We start from the raw sequence: 17,528 nt of genomic DNA, 5'->3' as shown, positions 1-17,528 counted from the left end.
AGTCAAAGAGCAGAGTGAAAAAGTTGGCTTAAAGCTCAACATTCAGAAAACTAAGATCATGGCATCTGGTCCCGTCACTTCATGGGAAATAGATGGGGAAACAGGGGAAACAGTGTCAGACTTTATTTTTTTGGGCTCCAAAATCACTGCAGATGGTGATTGCAGCCATGAAATTAAAAGACACTTACTCCTTGGAAGGAAAGTTATGACCAACCTAGATAGTACATTCAAAAGCAGAGACATTACTTTGCCAACAAAGGTCCATCTAGTTAAGGCTATGGTTTTTCCAGTGGTCATGTATGGATGTGAGAGTTGGATTGTGAAGAAAGCTGAGTGCCGAAAAATTGATGCTTTTGAACTGTGGTGTTGGAGAAGACTCTTGAGAGTCCCTTGGACTGCAAGGAGGTCCAACCAGTCCATCCTAAAGGAGATCAGTCCTGGGATTTCTTTGGAAGGGCTGATGCTAAAGCTGAAACTCCAGTTGAAACTCCAGTACTTTGGCCACCTCATGCGAAGAGTTGACTCATTGGAAAAGACCCTGATGCTGGGAGGGATTGCGGGCAGGAGGAGAAGGGGATGACAGAGGATAAGATGGCTGGATGGCATTACCAACTCGATGGACATGAGTTTGTGTGAACTCGGGAGTTGGTGATGGACAGGGAGGCCTGGTGTGCTGCGATTCATGGGGTCGCAAAGAGTTGGACACGACTGAGTGACTGAACTGAACTGAACTGAAGACAAAGTCCTGTACTTAGGACACTTGCATCCTGGTAGGGAGGGACAGATAATGAACTTTGAACAACACAGGTTTGAACTGTGTTGGTATCACCAACTCAATGGACATGAGTTTGGGAAGCTAAAATACAGTACCTGTATTTTCATTTTAAAGATCTTTAAATTAACTAAGTGTGGGGGAAAGTTTGAATTCAGTAAGAGATCACAATATGTGGAATCAAAAAAACTAGGGTTTGAGTCCTGATTCTGTCTGAACTGTTTGGGCTTCCTGCCATTGGGTGAGTCATTTATCAATTCTTTTGTTTTTTGAGGCAGAGATAGCAGTACTCAGATTTTTACTCAGTGGGGTGTCAGTGACTCTAACCCCCATGTTGTTCAAGAGTAACTATACACAGAAAAATCATAAAAATGATAGAAGTCATAAATAACACTCTCAAACAACTTGATTGAACTGAAATATTTTCATTTTCAGACTCTACCTTTCTACCTAACAACAGGAGAACACACATTCTTTTTAAGTGTACACAGAACATTTGCCAAAAAGAGACAATACGCTGCGCCATAAAGCAAACCTTTATTATTATTTAGTAGCTAAGTCATGTCCGACTATTTTGTGACCCATGGACTAACCTGCCAGGCTCCCCCGTCCCTGGGATTCTCCAGGCAAGAACACTGGAGTGGGTTGCCATTTCCTTCTCCAATGCATGAAAGTGAAAAGTGAAAGTGAAGTCGCTCAGTCATGTCTGACCCTCAGCAACCCCATGGACTGCAGCCTTCCAGGCTCCTCCACCCATGGGATTTTCCAGGCGAGAGGGTAAGGAGTTTACAAACCATGAGATCCTTTAGAGGAACACAACTGCTGGTGACCACTAGAGGCAGTACAGAGATGTCCATAAAGTACTGTGTGTGCATTCTCAGTCTTGTCCAACTCTTTGCAACCCCATGGACTGTAGCCCACAAGGCTCCTCTGTCTATGGGGTTTCCTAGGCAAGAATACTGGAGTGGGTTGTCATTTCCTCCTCTAGGGGATCTTCCCAACCCAGGGATTGAACCCACATCTCCTGTGTCTCCTGCATTAGCAGGAGGATTCTTTACCATTAAGCCACCAGGGAAGCCCAAAGCACTATAGTTAAACCCAGAAGATAAATGGCATGTTAATCACAACCTTCTTCCCGCCTTTGGAATTTTTCAGAGGGCCCACTTGGCCATTCTGGGTTACTTCCTTTGTTTCCCTCACTTGTGTTGTGGGCGACAGAAAGAGTGGGCTGCTGTGACCTCAGAAGCATTCCAAGTGGGTGCTTGTAGATTTGGAATGTCGTGCCTGGAGACCCGGGATGCCCCAGACCCCAGATGCTGGAATGGCTAAGGGCGACTGATGGGATGGATGGTGGAGGGGAGCTTTCTGGGTGAACATGTCTCTGCTCAGGCTTCTAGCCTGCCCACTGGTGCCTGCAGATTGAAAACCAGAAACATGGGACGGGACAAAAAATGTAAAGAGTATAAAAAGGAACTTGCTCAGTGAGGCCGAATGCCTGAGGGGCTGGGAGAGGCTGAGGGAGAGTAGAAGGGACACGCGGTGGAGAAAGATGAGGACCCAGAAAAAAGTCAAATGTATGAGCAGATGCCAACCCACGCTTACCTCTTTTTCTTCTTCTTTTTTTTCTTGTTTCATTTTTTTCTTTCTCTTTTCCTCCTTTTCCTCTCTCTTCTCTTTTCATCCTCCACCCTGACACCCAACCCCGTATATTCATTCCCTCCTCTCTTGTGCTTCTGTATCTCCTTCATTACTCCCTTTCTTCTCACAGTCAGTCAGCTGAATAGCATGTATTTAGGGAACTTGGCAGAGACAAGACAAAAGGTGTGAAGGGCTGTTAGTTTCTGGTGGCTGCCATAACAAACTACCATCTACTTGGTGGCTTAAAACAACACAGACTTATTCCGGAGGCTGAAAGTCTGAAATCAAGGTGTTGGCAGGGCTTCAACCCTCTAACGGCTGTAGGGTAGGGTAACTACATTCAGTAAGCCAAGTAGTTACTGATGATGAATTATTACTTGGACTCATACTGGAATAGAACAAGTAAGAAGTAAATGCAATTCATGAGTCCTGTACTTAGAGAATCAACAGTGTGGTAGGAAATGTACAATGTCTCCCCTCCCTAAACCCTACATATAAAATATAACACAAGAAAGTCAAAGAACACAATAGTTCAATAATGTCATGTAAAATGTAATTGAGAACAATCTGGTTAGTCAAGACTAGCATATATCTCATGATTAAAGAACAAACTAATAACATAATAGAAAAGTGGATAAAGGATGTGAACAGAGAGTTCATATAAAAGACATAGAAATTAAATGTTCCAAAAGATGCTTAAGCTTATTTATAAGAAAAGAAATGCAAACTAAAACTACTTTCAATATATACTTTTTCTTATCTATTTTATAGTTAAAATCCAAAAGTTTGGTAATATTCTCTTGGTGAAACTATGGAGAGAGTCATTCTTACGCATTGCTGAGTTAGTGAAGTTGCTCAGTCATGTCTGACTCTTTGTGACCACATGGACTGTAGCCTAACCAGATTCCTCCATCCATGGGATTTTCCAGGTAAGAATACTGGAGTGGGTTGCCATTTCCTTCTCCCGGAGATCTTCCCAACCCAGGGATTGAACCCAGGTCTCCCGTATTGTAGGTAGACGCTTTACTGTCTGACCCAGCAGGGAAGACACATTGCTGGTGAAATATAAATTGACACAACCCTGACAGTGGCAATTTGACAATATCTCTAAAATTTACCTGTAAGAATGTGAAGGATATATTGTTTGATCCAGAATGCCTACTTCAAAGATTTGACTTTACAAAAAAATTTACTCAGGTGCAAAATGGTCTATATACAAAATATCTATATAGCATTATCTTAAAGAGCAAAATACTGGAAATAAGCCTGAGATTTTGCAATAGCAGACTGAGAGATATGACTGTTAAAACAGGTACCTGGGAAGTCCTTATGAGGGGGGTGGGTGGTGTCTCATGACTCAAGTCTCTCTTTTTGGCCCTTTCTTTCATTCTTCTCAAATAGCAATCATCTTCCATTTCAGTGAGGGTTTCTCTGCAGCTTTGCTTTATTTCTGACCTCTATTCAGCATTTTAAGAAAGGGTTTCAGAAATATTCTCTTTGAGGTCCACAGCAGGAGCATATTGAAACTCATTCTCATTTTTACCCAGAGGTTAGTCCAGTCACGCTGACATAAGTACGTAGGGCCTGGATCCATCACAGCCAGTGAAACTATTCATTTGGAATAAAATACCTGATAAATCCTGGGTCTGTACCCTTCAGAGGAAATGCAGGTACATGTACACACAGGCACACATACTCATACACACTCATCCACTCTAAAGTCCAGCCAGGAAAAGGATCATAAATTGGCCTACATCAATGTGTTTATATCTATGGACTCCAAGTCCATCTTTTCTGGTGTAAAATCATAGGACAATGGAGAAAGCTAAGATTTGAATTCAGAAGATGCAGTGTTTTAGTACTCACTAACCATAGATAGCATATTGAAAAGCAGAGACATTACTTTGCCAACAAAGGTCCATCTAGTCAAGGCTATGGTTTTTCCTGTGGTCATGTATGGATGTGAGAGTTGAACTGTGAAGAAAGCTGAGTGCTGAAGAATTGATGCTTTTGAACTATGGTGTTGGAGAAGACTCTTGAGAGTCCCTTGGACTGCAAGGAGATCCAACCAGTCCATTCTGAAGGAGATCAGCCCTGGGATTTCTTTGGAAGGAATAATGCTAAAGATGAAATTCCAGTACTTTGGCCACCTCATGCGAAGAGTTGACTCATTGGAAAAGACTCTGATGCTGGGAGGGGTTGGGGGCAGGAGGAGAAGGGGATGACAGAGGATGAGATGGCTGGATGGCATCACTGACTCGATGGCATCACTGACTCGATGGCATCACTGACTCGATGGACGTGAGTCTGAGTGAATTCCGAGAGTTGGTGATGGACAGGGAGGCCTGGCGTGCTGCGATTCATGGGGTCGCAAAGAGTCGGACATGACTGAGCGACTGAACTGAACTGAACTGAACCATAGAACCTTGAGCGATCACTTGATTTGAGATTCCATTTCTCATCAACAAAATGGGAATCAGAGTAATATCTGTGACATTACTTAGCTTTTGCTGCCCAACACACCATCCAAAATGTAGTGGCTTAAAGCAATTAATTTTGCCCACAGTTCTGCAGGTCACCATTTGATCTGGCTTAGCTAGGTGGTTCTGTCTCATGTAGGCCATCTCCTGCTTCTGCAGTTGGTCTCTGGTAGTCTCAGAGAGACAGCTTATCCCTGCTCCTTGAAGTCTCTTCTCTCCAGTTGACTAGCCTGGGCTTGTCTTAAGTTGTAGACAATTTCTGAGAGACAATCAAAGCTTACAAGGCCCCCTGGGACCTAGTCTTGGAGCTGTGGATTGTGTACCCCCTCAAATTCATATTTTGAAGCCCCAGTTACCAATGTGACTATATTTGGGGATAGGGCCTATAAGGAAGTAATAAAGAATAAAGTCATAAAGTCTTAAGGATAGAGCCTTAATCTACTAGGACTAGTGTCCTTGTAAGATATCAGAGATCTCTCTCTCTATTCACAAGCACAGAGGAAAGGCTGTGTGAGGATAAGATGAGAAGGTCTGCAAGCCAGGAAGAGAGGTCTCACCACACACCAAACTGGACAGCACCTTGATCTTGAACTTCTAGCCTCCAGAACTGTGAGCAAATAAATTCCTGTTGCTGAAGCCACCCAGTGTGTGGTGCTTTGTTATGACAGCCTGAGTGGACTAATATGCTTGGAGTTGGCATAATACCACCTCTTACGTGTGCTCTATTGCTAAGTCAAGATTGGGGTGACCCCATGGCTGGAGCCCACCAGGATCCTCTCTGTCCATGGGATTCTTCAGGCAAGAACACTGGAGTGGGTTGCCATTTCCTCTTCCAGGGGAGCTTCTTGACCCTAGGGATCAAACCTGCATCTCCTGAGTCTCCTGAATTGGCAGGTGGGTTCTTTACCCCTGAGCCTCCTGGGAAGCCCAATATCACTTCTATCACATTCTGTTGGCCAAAGCAAGACACTAGAAATGAGCCCAAAGACAAAGGGTTAGGAAATAGATTTAACATTAAAAAATATATATTTATTTGGCTGCACCGGGTCTTAGTTTCGGCATGTGAGATCCAGCTTCATGACCAGGGATTGAACCTTGGCTTCTTGCATTGGGAGCATGGAGTCTTAGCCACTGGATCACCAGGGAAGTGCCTAGACTCCACATCTTGATGGGAGGAGCTGCAAAGTCCCCTACTGAAGGAGCATGGCCATAGAAATAATAATCTAAAGCATCTGCTACACACAGTTTTTGTATGGATCACATGAAATTATGGATATGACAGTACTTCCTCAGTTATAAAGCCCTATAATGCTACAGTCCATGGTGTTGCAGAGTCAAACACAACTTAGCGGCTAAACAACAATTGCAACAACAAAGCAGTGTTAACTGTGATATACCGCCTGCTGCATTTTGTAGTGGTTGTGGGTATTTCTTAAGTACCAGGTGATATGGTTGTACAGATGTGTCTGGATCATACATTGTTCTCAGGGAGTCAGTAAAATTTGTTGAGTAATGAATGAAGTTCTATACCCATTTCTTAGAAAATTTATTTTTGTCCTTTTTGAAGTCCTATAATTCTTGTAATTAACCAGAGAGGATGGTTTAGGAAAGCAAAACTGCATTCTCATAGCTAGAAAAGTCTGAAAATAAATATTTGAATGAGTATCCCACTCAAAATGTTCAGGACCAGGAAGTTTGAGGTTAGATGAATAGTAGAAAAGAAGGATGCAAATCAGGTTGGATTTAGTGAATGTAGTCACCCATGCTCACCTTTTCCCTGAGAGACTGAGGGAAAGACAAGGAGGGTCTTGCTGAGTCAAGGAGGCAGCCCCCCAGGAAGGAACATGTGTGGCTATTGCACTGGACTCTTTTCTCATTGAAAAACCTGTCCATGAGTCCTAAAGACTGTGTGCAGGTTCACAAACCTTTCTCCACATAAGTATCTGTAGGTCTGTTTCTGTTTTGTATGCTCATTTGTATATATTATTACATCAGATTCCATGTATGAAAAAATAAATAAAAGTGCTTTAATCACCCTGCTGGTGGTGCTCCACCGTCTGCCCACTTCTCCAGCCTCTCTCTCTCCCTGCTGTCCCTTCAAACACTCTCCATTCCAAAAAAGCAGGCTCATTTCAATGCATTGACCACCATCCTCTCTTCTCCCTCCAGGTCTTACCATACGTTCTCCCCTCTGCCTTGGAGATCAGGTTTTCCAAGGTCTCAAGAGCTTGATGAGCCTCTTTAGATGGACACTTTCTTTGCAGATCATCTCCTGTCCTCGCGCAGAACTACAAGCAGAAATCCTACAGACAGTTGTGATAAAGAGAGGCGATTCTGTCGAAATGAAGTCCGGCCAGTTGGTGATTTTGCTCCAGCTGTGAACAGGTTAAATTATGCAGCATAGCACATTTCATCCATCTTTCATCAGAAAGAACAGACTTGGTGCTCTGATGCTGTGATGGAGGCATAGTGCTTCTGGGGAAGTGGATCTATGTACTTGAAAAGTCAAAGGGTTGAGAGGATAAAGGAACGGTTTTTCTCTTGCTGAAGAGAAGTGAGTTTGGCATGACTCTTGGACCTCCAGGGGTATCCCTGCTCCTAGCAAAGGCAGCTTCAGGCTCTGGTAGTCTGCGAACACGAGGAATTTAGAGGCAGAACCTCATACTCTGCTGGTGGTTTCTCCTGTCTTCACTCGAGTAGGCAGGTATGCCGCTCCAGAAACAAAGGGCGTGATTTGTCGGGTTGGGAGCATGTTTAACACCTTCGGGTTACTCACAATGTAATTAATTCATCAAAACGTCTTGAATGGTTCCTGAATGATCCAATATTAGTCTCTAAACTGTCATTGTTGTGTTACACCATATTGCAGTAAGATTATAAGTAGGTATAGGTTAAGATCGTACTTTCTCCTACATCTGCAGTTCAGTTCATTGCCTGGTACCTAATTGGCACACTGAATAAATAAAAGAATGGATGAACTCAACAAAACTTGGTTCAATAAATTGATAAATCAATAAAAAAATGAAGGATACAGTCAAGGTTTAAATTTATGAAATATGTGAAGAACTAAAATATCTATATCTACTTTATTTTTTGCCCCAAAGCCTTTGCACTATGTACTCAATAAGTGTTGATTTGTGCTGAAGTTATCTAGCCCCCAAATTAAATATTACATTACAGATATAAGACAGCTAAGTGCCCCCACAATTAAAAATTGCAATGGGAAAAATTCTACCTTTCATTCCTCAAAACCATAGCTCTATGCCCCTGTAGACTGGAAAGAGTGATCTTCTTCACTCCAAAAAATTCCTAGTGCCTGTAGCCTTGGCTATGTCAGAGTCAGGGGCATCTACAAGTCCCCACATACTCATTACAATCAACAGGGGGCTGACAGGGAGCTTTCTTTTAAAACTCAAGTCTATTGGAACCCTCACTAGGTTACATTTCCAACTCCTGCGAATTGGCTTCAGTATAAAAGAACCTTAGAATATGTCCAAGGATGAAGACGTGAATAACCACCTTCAATCAAAACACGTGCTTCAGCAAACTCAGACTGAGAGATTTCTTTCTAAAAGTAGTTTGTCAAGGCTCATAGGTGTTGACATATTCCATGGAACTGACAATGAGTTACCTAAGGTTGCCTTGATTTTCTACCATCATCACCTCTGCAAAAGTTTTCTCATGTAAAGTCCCCATGTGCAATAATACAGCAGTGGACAAGTTGAGGAAAGCATGTGAATCATCAGGATGAAGCTGCTTCCTAGTCTTCCACCATATCTAGGATCAGAAATGCAGGGAGGATGGTCCCTCCCAGGGCTTTAGAGGTTTTATTGTTGACAGTGTGGTATCTCCATAAATACCCTAAGCCATTCCGTAGGCATTCCTGAAACTTCCCATTGCATTTCCCCACTAAGCTAACTGCCCTCTTCACTTCCTGATTTTATCTTCCTTTTGGGGGATCTGGCAACACTTTAAATGCATGCATTATCTAACCCCAGGTCCAAGGTATGTTCTTAAACATATAGATGACAACACAGAATCCAATTATTTTTATTTGTCATCCCTGGACCTGTGGTTCTCTCCTTTTCTCCATCTCCAAGATGTCTCCTATCATTGAATTTTTGAAATAGGAACATAATCCTAGTTTTCCAAAATGCACACCTCTTGACTTTCTCCTAGAAAATGGAGCCTCCACATTCCAGAGTGTTTAAAGGAAACTGCTGAAATATTTCCTTCAGGCCAGTCTCAACCCATCACTCAGGAGTATGAATAAAGACAGCTGATATTACCTAAGGCTTCCCTGGGCTATTCAGTTTATCTCTAAGAGATATGCTTTTATATGTGGTTCAGTTCAGTTCAGTTCAGTTGCTCAGTCATGTCCGACTCTTTGCGACCCCATAAACCGCAGCATGCCAGGCCTCCCTGTCCATCACCAACTCCCGGTTAGTTCAAGCAAAACACCATGACATGATATTCGCCACCTGCATTTATTCACAAGGAAATCTGAGGTAGAGAAGGTAGTCTTCCACTCCAGTTCCATTCCATGTGGCTGTTCAAGCAGCAGAAATATCCTCAAAAGCACCAAAAGTCTGCCAAGAAAGAGTCTAACTAAAGAGGCTCATCAAGCTCTTGAGACCTTGGAAAACCTGATCTCCAAGGCAGAGGGGAGACCATATGGTAAGACCTGGAGGAAGAAGAGAGGATGGTGGTCAATGCATTGAAATGAGCCTGCTTTCTTGGAATGGAGAGTGTTTGAAGGGATGGCAGGGAGAGAGAGAGCTGGGGAAGTGGGCAGAGGATGGACCAAGCAAGGTGATTTTGCTGTCTAGTTGCTCAGTCATGTCTGACTCTTTGCAACACCATGGACTGCAACACACCAGGCTTCCCTGTCCTTCACAATCTCTTGCAGTTTGCTCAGACTCATGTCCATTGAGTGGGTGATGCCATCCAAGCATCTCATCCTGTGTCATTCCCTTCTCCTGTCTTCAATCTTTGCCAGCATCTGGGTCTTTTCCAATGAGGCAGTTCTTCACTTCAGGTGGCCAAAGTATCGGAGTTTCAGCTTCAACATCAGTCCTTCCAATGAATATTCAGGGTTTATTTCCTTTATGATTGACTGGTTTAATCTCCTTGCTGTTCAAGGGATTCTGTAGAGTCTTCTCCAGCACCACATTTCGAAGGTATTGATTCTTGGACACTCAGCCTTTTTTATTGTCTAGCTCTCACATCCATAATGATTACTGGAAAAGCCATAGCTTTGACTATACAGATCTTTCTTGGCAAAGTAATGTCTCTGCTTTTTAATCCGCTGTCTAGGTTTGTCATAGCTTTTCTTCCAAGGAGCAAGCATCTTTTCATTTCAGGGCTGCAGTCATGGTCAACAGTGATTTTGGAGCCCAAGAAAATAAAATCTGTTTCTGTTGCTATTGTTTCCTCATCTGTTTACCATGAAGTGATGGGACTGGATGCCATGATTTTAGTTTTTTGAATGTTGAGTTTTAAGCCAGCTTTTTCCACTCTCCTCTTTCACCTTCATCAAGAGGCTCTTTAGTTCCTCTTCACTTTCTGCCATTAGGGTGGTGTCATCTGCATATCTGAGGTTGTTGATATTTCTCCTGGCAATCTTGATTCCAGCTTGTGCTTTATCCAGCCTGCCATTTTGCTTGATGTACTCTGCATATAAGTTAAATAAGCAGGGTGACAATATACAGCCTTCACGAACTCCCTTCCCACTTTGGAACCAGTCTGTTGTTTCCTGTCCCGTTCTAACTGTTGCTTCTTGACCCACATACAGGTTTCTCAGGAGACAGGTAAGGTGGTCTGGTATTCCCATCTCTTTAAGAATATTCCACTGTTTGTTGTGATCCACACAGTCAAAAGCTTTAGCATTGTTGATGAAGTAGAAGTAGATGTTTTTCTGGAATTCTCTCGCTTTTTCTATGATCCAGCTGATGTTGACAATTTGATCTCTGGTTCATCTGCCTTTTCTAAATCCAGCTTGTACATCTGAAAGTTCTTGGTTCACATCCTATTGAAGCCTAGCTTGAAGGATTTTAAGCATTACCTTGCTAGCATGTGAAATGAGTGCAATTATGAGGTAGTTTGAGCATTCTTTGGCATTGCCTTTCTTTGGGATTGGAATGATAACTGACCTTTTCCAGTCCTGTGGCCACTGCTGAGTTTTTCAAATTTGCTGGCATATTGAGTGCAGCACTTTAATAGCATCATCTTTTAGGATTTGAAATAGCTCAGTGGAATTCCATCACCTCCACTAGCTTTGTTCGTAGTGAGGCCCACTTGACTTTGCCCTCAAGGATGTCTAGCTCTAGGTGAGTGATCACACCATCGTGGTTATCTGAGTCATTAATACTTTTTAAATATAGTTCTTCTGTGTATTCTTGCCACCTCTTAATATCTTTTGCTTCTGTTAGGTCCATAAATGTCTGTCCTTTATTGTGCCCATCTTTGCTTGAAATGTTCCCTTGGTATCTCTGATATTCTTAAAGAGATCTCTAGTCGTTCCCATTTTATTGTTTCCCTCTATTTCTTTGCATTGATTACTTAGAAAGTCTTTCTTATCTTTCCTTGCTATTCTTTGGAACTTTGCATTCAGATGGGCACATCTTTCCTTTTCTCCTTTGCTTTTTGCTTCTCTTCTTTTCTCAGCTATTTGTAAGGCCTCCTTAGACAACCATTATACCTTTTTGCATTTCTTTTTCTTGGGGAAAAAGGCTTTGGTCTTCCCTGGTGGCTCAAATGGTAAAGAATCCACCTGCAATGTGGGAGACCTGGGTTCAATCCCTGGGTTGGAAAGATTTCCTGGAGAAAGGAATGGCTATGTACTCCAGTATTTTGGCCTGGAGAATTCCATGGAGTGTGTAGTCCATGGGGTCACAAAGAGTTGGACATGACTGAGAGACTTTCACTTCACTTTCTGTACAATGTTATGAACCTCCATCCATAGTTCCCCAGGCACTCTATCAAATCTAATCCCTTGAATCTATTTGTCACTTCCACTGTATAATAGTAAGGAATTTGATTTAGGTCATACCTGAATGGCCTACTGGCTTTCACTTTTCCCTACTTTCTTCAATTTAAGTCTGCATTTTGAAATAAGATGTTCATGATCTGAACCACAGTCAGCTCCCAGTCTTGTTTTTGCTGACTGTAAAGAGCTTCTTTATCTTTGGCTGAAAAGAATATAATCAATCTGGATTCAGTATTGACCATATGGTGATTTACGTGCTGAGTCATCTCTTGTGTTGTTGGAAGAGAACGTTTGCTATGACCAGTGCATTCTTTTGACAAAACTCTATTAGCCTTTGCCCTGGTTCATATTGTACTCCAAGGCCAAACTTGCCTGTTAATCCAGGTTATCCCGACTTCTTACTTTTGCATTCCAGTTGCCTATGATGAAAAGGACATCTTTTTTTTGGTGTTAGTTCTAGAAGGCTTTGTATGTATTTGTAAAACCATTCAACTTCAACTTCTTCAGCATTAGTGGTTGGGGCACAGACTGGGATTACTGTGCTATTGAATGGTTTGCCTTGGAAACAAACCAAGACCATTGTGTCATTTTTGAGATTGCACCCCAGTACTGCATTTTGGACTGTTTTGTTGGCTATAAGGGCTACTACATTTCTTCTAAGGGATTCTTGCCCACCAGTAGTAGGTATAATGGTCATCTGAATTAAATTCGCCCATACCGGTCCATTTTAATTTACTGATTCCTAAAATATCAATGTTCAGTCTTGCCATCTCCTGTTTGACTACTTCCAATTTACCTTGATTCATAGTTCCTATGCAATATTGTTCTTTACAGCATCAGACTTTACTTTAACCACAAGACACATCCAGAACTGGGTGTCGTTTCTACTTTGGCTCATCCTCTTCATTTCTGGAGCAGGATGATTAAAACACTTTTATTTATTTATTTTTTCATATGTGGAATCTACTTTAACAACAGATATAAATGAACTTATTTACAAAACAGAAACAGACTTATAGATACTGGAAATAAATTTATGGATACCAAGGGAGAAATGTGGGGGAGGGATAAATCAGGAGCTTTGGATTAACATACACACACTATTAGATTTAAGATAGATTGCCAGCAAGGCCCTTGTATATAGCATAGGGAACTCTCTTCAATATTCTGTGATAACGTATATAAGAAAAGAATCTGAAAAAAAATGAGTATTTATATATGTATTACTGAATCACTTTGCTATACACTGGAAACTAACACAACATTTTAAATCAACTATAATCCAAAAAACAAAAATAAAAAAATAAAGCCATGTACCTATGGTCAATAAATCTATGATAAAGGAGGGAAGAATATCAATAGAGAAAAGACAGTTTTTTCATTAAATGGTGCTGGGAAAACTACATGTAAAAGAATGAAAATAGAATACACCCTGCCTGCCGCTGCTGCCAAGTCACTTCAGTCGTGTCTGACTCTGTGTGACCCCACAGATGGCAGCCCACCAGGCTCCCCCGTCCCTGGGATTCTCCAGGCAAGAACACTGGAGTGGGTTGCCATTTCCTTCTCCAATTCATGAAAGTGAAAAGTGAAAGTGAAGTCGCTCAGTCATGTCTGACCCTCAGCGACCCCATGGACTGCAGCCTACCAGGCTCCTCCGTCCATGGGATTTTCCAGGCAAGAGTACTGGAGTGGAGTGCCATTGCCCTGTCCGAGAATACACCCTAATACCATACATAAAAAATAAACTCAAAATGGATCAAAGACCTAAATGTAAGGCCAGATACTATAAAACTCTTAGAGAAAAACAGAACAGTTTTTGATGTACATTGCAGTGGTATTTTTTTTTGATCCACTTCCTAGAGTGAGAAAGATAAAAACAAATAGGACCTAATAAACTTAAAATCTTAAAGCACTTTTAATGGTTTAGGATTCTATCTGGAAAGTATTGCTTCATCATACATCAGAGAAAGTTAACCAGGGGAAGGAGATACTGGATTAGCTTTCTAGCTTAAAAAGTTTTGAAATCTTACTTTTTAGAGTTCAGTTCAGTAGTGGGTTGGGGAACAAATTACAGTAGGGAGCAGGAGAGGATACAGAGAGATGACAAGAGAGCAGGCTGCTGGGCTGGGCCAGGGGAGAAAAATTGGTGGGGGAAATGGAGAGAGGTGGACAGATTTGAAAGAGTTTACTAAAAATACAGAACAGACCGATCGGTTCGATGAAGAAAGCCAGTGAGTTAGGAAGAAAGAAGAACCAAGGATGAGTTCTAGTTTTCTGGCCTGAGTGATTTAAGAATACTGAAGGAAGAACAGCAAGGGCGTGAGAAGAAATTCAGGAGCAGGTTGAGTCATAGCCACTGATAGAAACATTGCAGGTAGGACGTTGGTCAACGGGGTTGAGCAACGCAGAGAGGCTTCTTAGGGGCTGATCTCAAAAGGAACATAACTCTTATGACAAAATCATTTTAGATCAGTGGTAACCCCTGGTTCTCCACCATTCTTCACCTATTCTGTACTATTCAGACTTATTAATATGGGTCAGTGATAGTAAGTGGCTGCAAATGGGGAAAAATTTAAAATAAAACTTTGTCTCAGGATTTTTAAACACACACACAAACTCACAACTATAAGACATGCACTAAAACTTATTGGAAGAAAATACACCCAGAAATGCTTACTCTGGGTGTATAAGCACTTCTTAGAAGAAGTGCTTATTAAAAAGTTTTATTAAGTATTTTCTAAAGGATTTATGATCAACCTCTATTAACAACATGAAAAGGAAAATATCAGCAAAAATAAAATCATAACTTGGAAGAGTATACAATGACAGTAGTTGAAGAGTGGGAACAACTGTCCTTTCCAGACAAGGAAGGGACCTTACATCTGTGAGTCTTCTGTGTAAATCATTCTAAAACTGACTGCTATTTCAGATTATGATCAGCTGACAGAGTGAGTTGGTATGAGCACTTTTGGATTTATAAAATTATAGGAAAGGCTTTGAACTTTTAAACTTCTCCAGTTGTCTTCTTTAAAGTTATGAAGAACCTGGGACAAGACGCATTTTACCTTCCAACTTCCCTCCATAAATGTTACATAAGTCGAATTGAATACCGGTGATAATAATTAGTAGGCTAATGTTTATTAAGAGTTTCCCATATAAGGAGGTCAGTTCTGTATACTTCCCATGCAACTTTCAAAACGAATCAATGAATTGGGTTCAATCATTCTTGAAGGTAAAGAATGTAAACTAAAATAAATCACACAGAAAGGCAAATACTATAATCTCACTTATCATTGTTGTCGTTTAGTCACTAAGTCATGTCTGACTCACAAACCCATGGACTGTAGCCTGACAGGCTCCTCTGTCCATGGGAGTTATCAGGCAAAAATACTGGAGTGGGTTGTCATTCTCTTCTCTAGAAGAAATCTAAAACAAACTGAATAGATTGGTAGAATAGATAGATAGAATAGATTGGTAGTTGCTGCAGAGGAGGAAAATGGATGAAGGTAGTCAAAAAGATAAGATGAGTAAGTCCTGGGGCTGAATGTACAGAATGGTGACTGTAGGTAACAACACCACACTGTATATTTAGAAATTACTAAGAGAGCAGATCTTAAAAGTTCTCATCACAGGAAAATATTGTAACTATATGAGATGGTAAATGTTAACTAAAGTTATTGTGGTGACCATTTAACAATATATAAATCTATTGAATCATTGTATTGTCCACTTTAAACTAATACAATGTTATATACAAATTATAACTCAATATTGGGATTAAAAAGCACAGAACAAAACAAATAACAACAGCAAAAATTAAAGCATGGCAGGTTGTATAACTCACATAGGTGCACGAACAGTAAATAGAAAAGCTAGAATTTAAATTTAACTCATCTGACTTCAGAATCCACTGTCTTAACTACTATATTATTTCACTTGTCCGGCAAGAAGCTTGATTTAAGTCCTCATTGGCTTAACAAATATTTAATGAGTACTATGTGCTAAGCACTGTGCTGGCCGCAGCAGAGCCAGCATAAATTAGAGTCCCTCCCTTTTAAGAGTTTCCCATCTGGTGGTGGAGATGGTGAACATACTGTCCTTGGGATGGGACTGTGGCCAGAGACTGTGTGTCCTCAGCAGGGACACAGATGAGAGGATCTAACTCTATCTTTGGGGCTCTTATTGAAGCAACCAATGTCACTGTTAAAACTTGAAGGAACAGTAGGAATTATATGTCTGTTTATAACATATATGCAGAGGAGGCGGGCTTCCCAAGTGGCATTAGTGGTAAAGAACCCACCTGACAATTCAGGAGACACAGGTGTCTCGGGTTTGACCCCTAGGTAGGGAAGATCCCCTGGAGGAGGCCATGGAAACCCACTCTAGTATTCTTGCCTAGAGAATCCCCATGGACAGAGGAGCCTGGTAGGCTATAGTCCGTGGGGTTGCAAAGAGTGGGACACAACTGAAGCGACTGAGCAGGCATGCACACATGCAAAGGAGGAATTTCAGTTAGCTGGAAGATCTGGTATTGATAGATCTGATCACAGGCCAGAAAAACATCATGTCAATGGTAAGGGACACAATGTTGATTGCAATCCTACTTTAAAATTTGTTGCATGTAATCGGAGATCTGGTCTGTTTTGAATATAAAAGTAAACACTACTTCTCTTACACAGACACTATAAGAACAGAAGTTTTGAACTTGAAGTATCTGAACTTCTTATTTTACAGGTAAGAAAATTACAGCCCGGAGCAATTAAGTGATTTGCCTGAGACCACACAGTTACTGGTTTGAAAAGTGGGTCTAGAACCCGGGTTTGCCTTCAGTCAGGCAGGCCTGTCCTTTACCCAAGCCCATCACCTTCAGAGCATAGTTCCATCTGTTCATGGATTCACAGCTGCTGTATAAGCCTGTGTAGGTTGTTTACTGGACCAGGGTAGCTGCCACGGAGTGTGATTGGGCCAAAGTCCACCCAGAGGAAGTAGCAATTTTTTCTCACTCTCACAGGCACTTTGCCTGCATGTGTGTGTGCTAAGTCACTTCAGTTGTGTCCGACTCTTTGCGACCCTGTGAACTGGTAGCCCTCTAGGGTCTTCTATCTATGGGGATTCTCCAGGCAAAAATACTGGAGTGTGTTGCCATGCCCTCCTCCAGGGGATCTTCCCGACCCAGGGATCAAACCTGAGTCTCTTCTTTCTCCTGCATTGGCAGGCGGGTTCTTTACTACTAGGGCCACCTGGGAAGCCTTTCATGGGCACTTTATAGGCAAGGAATTGCCCTCTTGAAATAAATGTAGCCCAGCCTACAGAAACACCAATTTTGTCATATTCTGTGTTAACACAGTGATATCATTTATATTTTTACCCATGCTATTCAAAGAATTTAGTGATTACTGCTTTAGTGCCAGTTGGCTCATAGAAACCAGTTCTAGTAGGTGGATTTCCAGCAAGTTTCATTGGTGTGACTTCTCTGCCTACTAGTGGGTCCCAGCCATGTCCCTTCCAACAAGGTATAGGGGTTTGGAGGGAAGAGGGGTTCATCCTTGAGCACTTCATCTCAGCTCTGGAGTAGTGGCTTTCCACTTAGAGTATTCCAGTGTTCTTTTGAGTTCCTGTTACTTCTTTCTTTTTGTGGGGGGAGTGGGTG

This window comes from Bos mutus, chromosome 4 (genome assembly GCF_027580195.1).
Source record: "Bos mutus isolate GX-2022 chromosome 4, NWIPB_WYAK_1.1, whole genome shotgun sequence".
Taxonomy (NCBI): domain Eukaryota; kingdom Metazoa; phylum Chordata; class Mammalia; order Artiodactyla; family Bovidae; genus Bos; species Bos mutus.
Note: the sequence above shows the minus strand (reverse complement) of the source record.